At 46.2% G+C, this 7,500-nt stretch overlaps 5 non-coding genes across 5 annotated transcripts; all 5 read left to right on the top strand.

Moving 5' to 3' along the window:
- Window positions 1-1,030: 1,030 nt before the first annotated feature.
- Window positions 1,031-1,103, top strand: TRNAR-ACG (transfer RNA arginine (anticodon ACG)). Its single transcript has one exon. It is a non-coding gene; the product is annotated as a tRNA-Arg (tRNA).
- A 1,176-nt stretch (window positions 1,104-2,279) lies between these two features.
- Window positions 2,280-2,352, top strand: TRNAR-ACG (transfer RNA arginine (anticodon ACG)). Its single transcript has one exon. It is a non-coding gene; the product is annotated as a tRNA-Arg (tRNA).
- Window positions 2,353-3,528: 1,176 nt separating this feature from the next.
- TRNAR-ACG (transfer RNA arginine (anticodon ACG)) lies at window positions 3,529-3,601 on the top strand. Its single transcript has one exon. It is a non-coding gene; the product is annotated as a tRNA-Arg (tRNA).
- Window positions 3,602-4,779: 1,178 nt separating this feature from the next.
- On the top strand, window positions 4,780-4,852 carry TRNAR-ACG (transfer RNA arginine (anticodon ACG)). The gene has a single exon. It is a non-coding gene; the product is annotated as a tRNA-Arg (tRNA).
- A 1,176-nt stretch (window positions 4,853-6,028) lies between these two features.
- Window positions 6,029-6,101, top strand: TRNAR-ACG (transfer RNA arginine (anticodon ACG)). The gene has a single exon. It is a non-coding gene; the product is annotated as a tRNA-Arg (tRNA).
- The last annotated feature ends 1,399 nt before the right edge of the window (window positions 6,102-7,500 follow it).

The following is a 7,500-nucleotide window of genomic DNA, read 5'->3' as shown; positions in this document are numbered from 1 at the left end:
GTTTCCCATTTGCTGCTGGACTCTATGTGATGGCCGTCACGTGGTGTGCTGCTTTTGTATTTCAACATGGGTCCCTGATACTCTTAATTGCGAAAAAGCTTGTTGACAAAAGTGTGTGTGCGCGAGGGTCTGTGGACGTAGGCAGGTGTGTGCACTTGAATGCTTACCCATTTACATGTGTGAGAGGAACAAACCAACTCCCTGTGGGCTGCAGGCTTACTACTGGTAGCCCCAGTAGCCAGGCAGAACCACAGGTAAGGAGAGAGAGAGAAAGTTGGTCCATTATTAGAGAAGGCCCATAAGCATCTTGCACTGCTACCTTCTTCCCCTCTCAGCCACGATCGGCCAAGACCTCTCTATTAGGGTAGAGGGTGAACATTTCTTGGACCTCAGAAACTGAGGGATGTAGACCCAATATGTCCTCCAAGCGCCTAGAGACCTGCAGCCTGATTCATGTACGGGCCGTTTTGCGTGGCCCTAATAGCCAATCATAGCGACTCGCTTTTGAGGACACGCAAAACGGTATTCATGTAGGAATTGCTAAATAAATAGCGATTCCTACATGTTCTCTATTTGCGAGTAGTATTATTAAATTGAAACAGCTGCACAGTAGGTTAGGTGAAGGGCTCTGAGAGTGGAAAGGCAGCATGCTTGGGTCCCTGGACAAGGTGAGCTTATGATAATGTGTCTGAATGTTCGCCTGTGTTGTAATATTAAACCCCTTATTGTTGTAAACGCCTACTTACTAAGGAGTTCTCAAGCTCAGCCCCACACAGACCTGGAACTGATTATGTTAATGCAAACTATTTAAGAAACTGAGCCTGATCTAAAAGATTTCCTTGGATCTAGGACCATTTCGCCTAGCTTTTAGGTGCTTCCTTCTCCTAAAGTCCTTTGTAAAACTTGGGAAAACCTCACAGAACAGACTTCCAGGAGGTCAGATGGGTTTCCTTGTGCCTTCACACACACACACACACACACACACACTTTCTAGCCCACTTAAGGACAAAAGGATGCATAAGTCTACATAGGGCCAGTGGCGCAATGGATAACGCGTCTGACTACGGATCAGAAGATTGTAGGTTCGACTCCTATCTGGCTCGGAAGGGTTGTAGGTCCCTGTTTGATTATATTCCTGTGGAATTCTTATTTACCTCAGACTTGTTGTAGGTTCAATATTCTCCAGCAGGACTCATCCAGCAGTTGTTCCACGGTAGAGCGCAAGTAATAGGACCACAGCTAGTTAAACGTTTCCCATTTGCTGCTGGACTCTATGTGATGGCCGTCACGTGGTGTGCTGCTTTTGTATTTCAAAATGGGTCCCTGATACTCTTAATTGCGAAAAAGCTTGTTGACAAAAGTGTGTGTGCGCGAGGGTCTGTGGACGTAGGCAGGTGTGTGCACTTGAATGCTTACCCATTTACATGTGTGAGAGGAACAAACCAACTCCCTGTGGGCTGCAGGCTTACTACTGGTAGCCCCAGTAGCCAGGCAGAACCACAGGTAAGGAGAGAGAGAGAAAGTTGGTCCATTATTAGAGAAGGCCCATAAGCATCTTGCACTGCTACCTTCTTCCCCTCTCAGCCACGATCGGCCAAGACCTCTCTATTAGGGTAGAGGGTGAACATTTCTTGGACCTCAGAAACTGAGGGATGTAGACCCAATATGTCCTCCAAGCGCCTAGAGACCTGCAGCCTGATTCATGTACGGGCCGTTTTGCGTGGCCCTAATAGCGAATCATAGCGACTCGCTTTTGAGGACACGCAAAACGGTATTCATGTAGGAATTGCTAAATAAATAGCGATTCCTACATGTTCTCTATTTGCGAGTAGTATTATTAAATTGAAACAGCTGCACAGTAGGTTAGGTGAAGGGCTCTGAGAGTGGAAAGGCAGCATGCTTGGGTCCCTGGACAAGGTGAGCTTATGATAATGTGTCTGAATGTTCGCCTGTGTTGTAATATTAAACCCCTTATTGTTGTAAACGCCTACTTACTAAGGAGTTCTCAAGCTCAGCCCCACACAGACCTGGAACTGATTATGTTAATGCAAACTATTTAAGAAACTGAGCCTGATCTAAAAGATTTCCTTGGATCTAGGACCATTTCGCCTAGCTTTTAGGTGCTTCCTTCTCCTAAAGTCCTTTGTAAAACTTGGGAAAACCTCACAGAACAGACTTCCAGGAGGTCAGATGGGTTTCCTTGTGCCTTCACACACACACACACACACACACACACTTTCTAGCCCACTTAAGGACAAAAGGATGCATAAGTCTACATAGGGCCAGTGGCGCAATGGATAACGCGTCTGACTACGGATCAGAAGATTGTAGGTTCGACTCCTATCTGGCTCGGAAGGGTTGTAGGTCCCTGTTTGATTATATTCCTGTGGAATTCTTATTTACCTCAGACTTGTTGTAGGTTCAATATTCTCCAGCAGGACTCATCCAGCAGTTGTTCCACGGTAGAGCGCAAGTAATAGGACCACAGCTAGTTAAACGTTTCCCATTTGCTGCTGGACTCTATGTGATGGCCGTCACGTGGTGTGCTGCTTTTGTATTTCAACATGGGTCCCTGATACTCTTAATTGCGAAAAAGCTTGTTGACAAAAGTGTGTGTGCGCGAGGGTCTGTGGACGTAGGCAGGTGTGTGCACTTGAATGCTTACCCATTTACATGTGTGAGAGGAACAAACCAACTCCCTGTGGGCTGCAGGCTTACTACTGGTAGCCCCAGTAGCCAGGCAGAACCACAGGTAAGGAGAGAGAGAGAAAGTTGGTCCATTATTAGAGAAGGCCCATAAGCATCTTGCACTGCTACCTTCTTCCCCTCTCAGCCACGATCGGCCAAGACCTCTCTATTAGGGTAGAGGGTGAACATTTCTTGGACCTCAGAAACTGAGGGATGTAGACCCAATATGTCCTCCAAGCGCCTAGAGACCTGCAGCCTGATTCATGTACGGGCCGTTTTGCGTGGCCCTAATAGCGAATCATAGCGACTCGCTTTTGAGGACACGCAAAACGGTATTCATGTAGGAATTGCTAAATAAATAGCGATTCCTACATGTTCTCTATTTGCGAGTAGTATTATTAAATTGAAACAGCTGCACAGTAGGTTAGGTGAAGGGCTCTGAGAGTGGAAAGGTAGCATGCTTGGGTCCCTGGACAAGGTGAGCTTATGATAATGTGTCTGAATGTTCGCCTGTGTTGTAATATTAAACCCCTTATTGTTGTAAACGCCTACTTACTAAGGAGTTCTCAAGCTCAGCCCCACACAGACCTGGAACTGATTATGTTAATGCAAACTATTTAAGAAACTGAGCCTGATCTAAAAGATTTCCTTGGATCTAGGACCATTTCGCCTAGCTTTTAGGTGCTTCCTTCTCCTAAAGTCCTTTGTAAAACTTGGGAAAACCTCACAGAACAGACTTCCAGGAGGTCAGATGGGTTTCCTTGTGCCTTCACACACACACACACACACACACACACTTTCTAGCCCACTTAAGGACAAAAGGATGCATAAGTCTACATAGGGCCAGTGGCGCAATGGATAACGCGTCTGACTACGGATCAGAAGATTGTAGGTTCGACTCCTATCTGGCTCGGAAGGGTTGTAGGTCCCTGTTTGATTATATTCCTGTGGAATTCTTATTTACCTCAGACTTGTTGTAGGTTCAATATTCTCCAGCAGGACTCATCCAGCAGTTGTTCCACGGTAGAGCGCAAGTAATAGGACCACAGCTAGTTAAACGTTTCCCATTTGCTGCTGGACTCTATGTGATGGCCGTCACGTGGTGTGCTGCTTTTGTATTTCAACATGGGTCCCTGATACTCTTAATTGCGAAAAAGCTTGTTGACAAAAGTGTGTGTGCGCGAGGGTCTGTGGACGTAGGCAGGTGTGTGCACTTGAATGCTTACCCATTTACATGTGTGAGAGGAACAAACCAACTCCCTGTGGGCTGCAGGCTTACTACTGGTAGCCCCAGTAGCCAGGCAGAACCACAGGTAAGGAGAGAGAGAGAAAGTTGGTCCATTATTAGAGAAGGCCCATAAGCATCTTGCACTGCTACCTTCTTCCCCTCTCAGCCACGATCGGCCAAGACCTCTCTATTAGGGTAGAGGGTGAACATTTCTTGGACCTCAGAAACTGAGGGATGTAGACCCAATATGTCCTCCAAGCGCCAGTAGAGACCTGCAGCCTGATTCATGTACGGGCCGTTTTGCGTGGCCCTAATAGCCAATCATAGCGACTTGCTTTTGAGGACACGCAAAACGGTATTCATGTAGGAATTGCTAAATAAATAGCGATTCCTACATGTTCTCTATTTGCGAGTAGTATTATTAAATTGAAACAGCTGCACAGTAGGTTAGGTGAAGGGCTCTGAGAGTGGAAAGGCAGCATGCTTGGGTCCCTGGACAAGGTGAGCTTATGATAATGTGTCTGAATGTTCGCCTGTGTTGTAATATTAAACCCCTTATTGTTGTAAACGCCTACTTACTAAGGAGTTCTCAAGCTCAGCCCCACACAGACCTGGAACTGATTATGTTAATGCAAACTATTTAAGAAACTGAGCCTGATCTAAAAGATTTCCTTGGATCTAGGACCATTTCGCCTAGCTTTTAGGTGCTTCCTTCTCCTAAAGTCCTTTGTAAAACTTGGGAAAACCTCACAGAACAGACTTCCAGGAGGTCAGATGGGTTTCCTTGTGCCTTCACACACACACACACACACACACACACTTTCTAGCCCACTTAAGGACAAAAGGATGCATAAGTCTACATAGGGCCAGTGGCGCAATGGATAACGCGTCTGACTACGGATCAGAAGATTGTAGGTTCGACTCCTATCTGGCTCGGAAGGGTTGTAGGTCCCTGTTTGATTATATTCCTGTGGAATTCTTATTTACCTCAGACTTGTTGTAGGTTCAATATTCTCCAGCAGGACTCATCCAGCAGTTGTTCCACGGTAGAGCGCAAGTAATAGGACCACAGCTAGTTAAACGTTTCCCATTTGCTGCTGGACTCTATGTGATGGCCGTCACGTGGTGTGCTGCTTTTGTATTTCAAAATGGGTCCCTGATACTCTTAATTGCGAAAAAGCTTGTTGACAAAAGTGTGTGTGCGCGAGGGTCTGTGGACGTAGGCAGGTGTGTGCACTTGAATGCTTACCCATTTACATGTGTGAGAGGAACAAACCAACTCCCTGTGGGCTGCAGGCTTACTACTGGTAGCCCCAGTAGCCAGGCAGAACCACAGGTAAGGAGAGAGAGAGAAAGTTGGTCCATTATTAGAGAAGGCCCATAAGCATCTTGCACTGCTACCTTCTTCCCCTCTCAGCCACGATCGGCCAAGACCTCTCTATTAGGGTAGAGGGTGAACATTTCTTGGACCTCAGAAACTGAGGGATGTAGACCCAATATGTCCTCCAAGCGCCTAGAGACCTGCAGCCTGATTCATGTACGGGCCGTTTTGCGTGGCCCTAATAGCGAATCATAGCGACTCGCTTTTGAGGACACGCAAAACGGTATTCATGTAGGAATTGCTAAATAAATAGCGATTCCTACATGTTCTCTATTTGCGAGTAGTATTATTAAATTGAAACAGCTGCACAGTAGGTTAGGTGAAGGGCTCTGAGAGTGGAAAGGCAGCATGCTTGGGTCCCTGGACAAGGTGAGCTTATGATAATGTGTCTGAATGTTCGCCTGTGTTGTAATATTAAACCCCTTATTGTTGTAAACGCCTACTTACTAAGGAGTTCTCAAGCTCAGCCCCACACAGACCTGGAACTGATTATGTTAATGCAAACTATTTAAGAAACTGAGCCTGATCTAAAAGATTTCCTTGGATCTAGGACCATTTCGCCTAGCTTTTAGGTGCTTCCTTCTCCTAAAGTCCTTTGTAAAACTTGGGAAAACCTCACAGAACAGACTTCCAGGAGGTCAGATGGGTTTCCTTGTGCCTTCACACACACACACACACACACACACACTTTCTAGCCCACTTAAGGACAAAAGGATGCATAAGTCTACATAGGGCCAGTGGCGCAATGGATAACGCGTCTGACTACGGATCAGAAGATTGTAGGTTCGACTCCTATCTGGCTCGGAAGGGTTGTAGGTCCCTGTTTGATTATATTCCTGTGGAATTCTTATTTACCTCAGACTTGTTGTAGGTTCAATATTCTCCAGCAGGACTCATCCAGCAGTTGTTCCACGGTAGAGCGCAAGTAATAGGACCACAGCTAGTTAAACGTTTCCCATTTGCTGCTGGACTCTATGTGATGGCCGTCACGTGGTGTGCTGCTTTTGTATTTCAACATGGGTCCCTGATACTCTTAATTGCGAAAAAGCTTGTTGACAAAAGTGTGTGTGCGCGAGGGTCTGTGGACGTAGGCAGGTGTGTGCACTTGAATGCTTACCCATTTACATGTGTGAGAGGAACAAACCAACTCCCTGTGGGCTGCAGGCTTACTACTGGTAGCCCCAGTAGCCAGGCAGAACCACAGGTAAGGAGAGAGAGAGAAAGTTGGTCCATTATTAGAGAAGGCCCATAAGCATCTTGCACTGCTACCTTCTTCCCCTCTCAGCCACGATCGGCCAAGACCTCTCTATTAGGGTAGAGGGTGAACATTTCTTGGACCTCAGAAACTGAGGGATGTAGACCCAATATGTCCTCCAAGCGCCTAGAGACCTGCAGCCTGATTCATGTACGGGCCGTTTTGCGTGGCCCTAATAGCGAATCATAGCGACTCGCTTTTGAGGACACGCAAAACGGTATTCATGTAGGAATTGCTAAATAAATAGCGATTCCTACATGTTCTCTATTTGCGAGTAGTATTATTAAATTGAAACAGCTGCACAGTAGGTTAGGTGAAGGGCTCTGAGAGTGGAAAGGCAGCATGCTTGGGTCCCTGGACAAGGTGAGCTTATGATAATGTGTCTGAATGTTCGCCTGTGTTGTAATATTAAACCCCTTATTGTTGTAAACGCCTACTTACTAAGGAGTTCTCAAGCTCAGCCCCACACAGACCTGGAACTGATTATGTTAATGCAAACTATTTAAGAAACTGAGCCTGATCTAAAAGATTTCCTTGGATCTAGGACCATTTCGCCTAGCTTTTAGGTGCTTCCTTCTCCTAAAGTCCTTTGTAAAACTTGGGAAAACCTCACAGAACAGACTTCCAGGAGGTCAGATGGGTTTCCTTGTGCCTTCACACACACACACACACACACACACACTTTCTAGCCCACTTAAGGACAAAAGGATGCATAAGTCTACATAGGGCCAGTGGTGCAATGGATAACGCGTCTGACTACGGATCAGAAGATTGTAGGTTCGACTCCTATCTGGCTCGGAAGTGTTGTAGGTCCCTGTTTGATTATATTCCTGTGGAATTCTTATTTACCTCAGACTTGTTGTAGGTTCAATATTCTCCAGCAGGACTCATCCAGCAGTTGTTCCACGGTAGAGCGCAAGTAATAGGACCACAGCTAGTTAAACGTTT

Source organism: Lissotriton vulgaris, chromosome 7, assembly GCF_964263255.1.
Source record: "Lissotriton vulgaris chromosome 7, aLisVul1.2, whole genome shotgun sequence".
Lineage (NCBI taxonomy): Eukaryota > Metazoa > Chordata > Amphibia > Caudata > Salamandridae > Lissotriton > Lissotriton vulgaris.
Note: the sequence above shows the minus strand (reverse complement) of the source record. Positions and strands in the feature narration are given on the sequence as shown.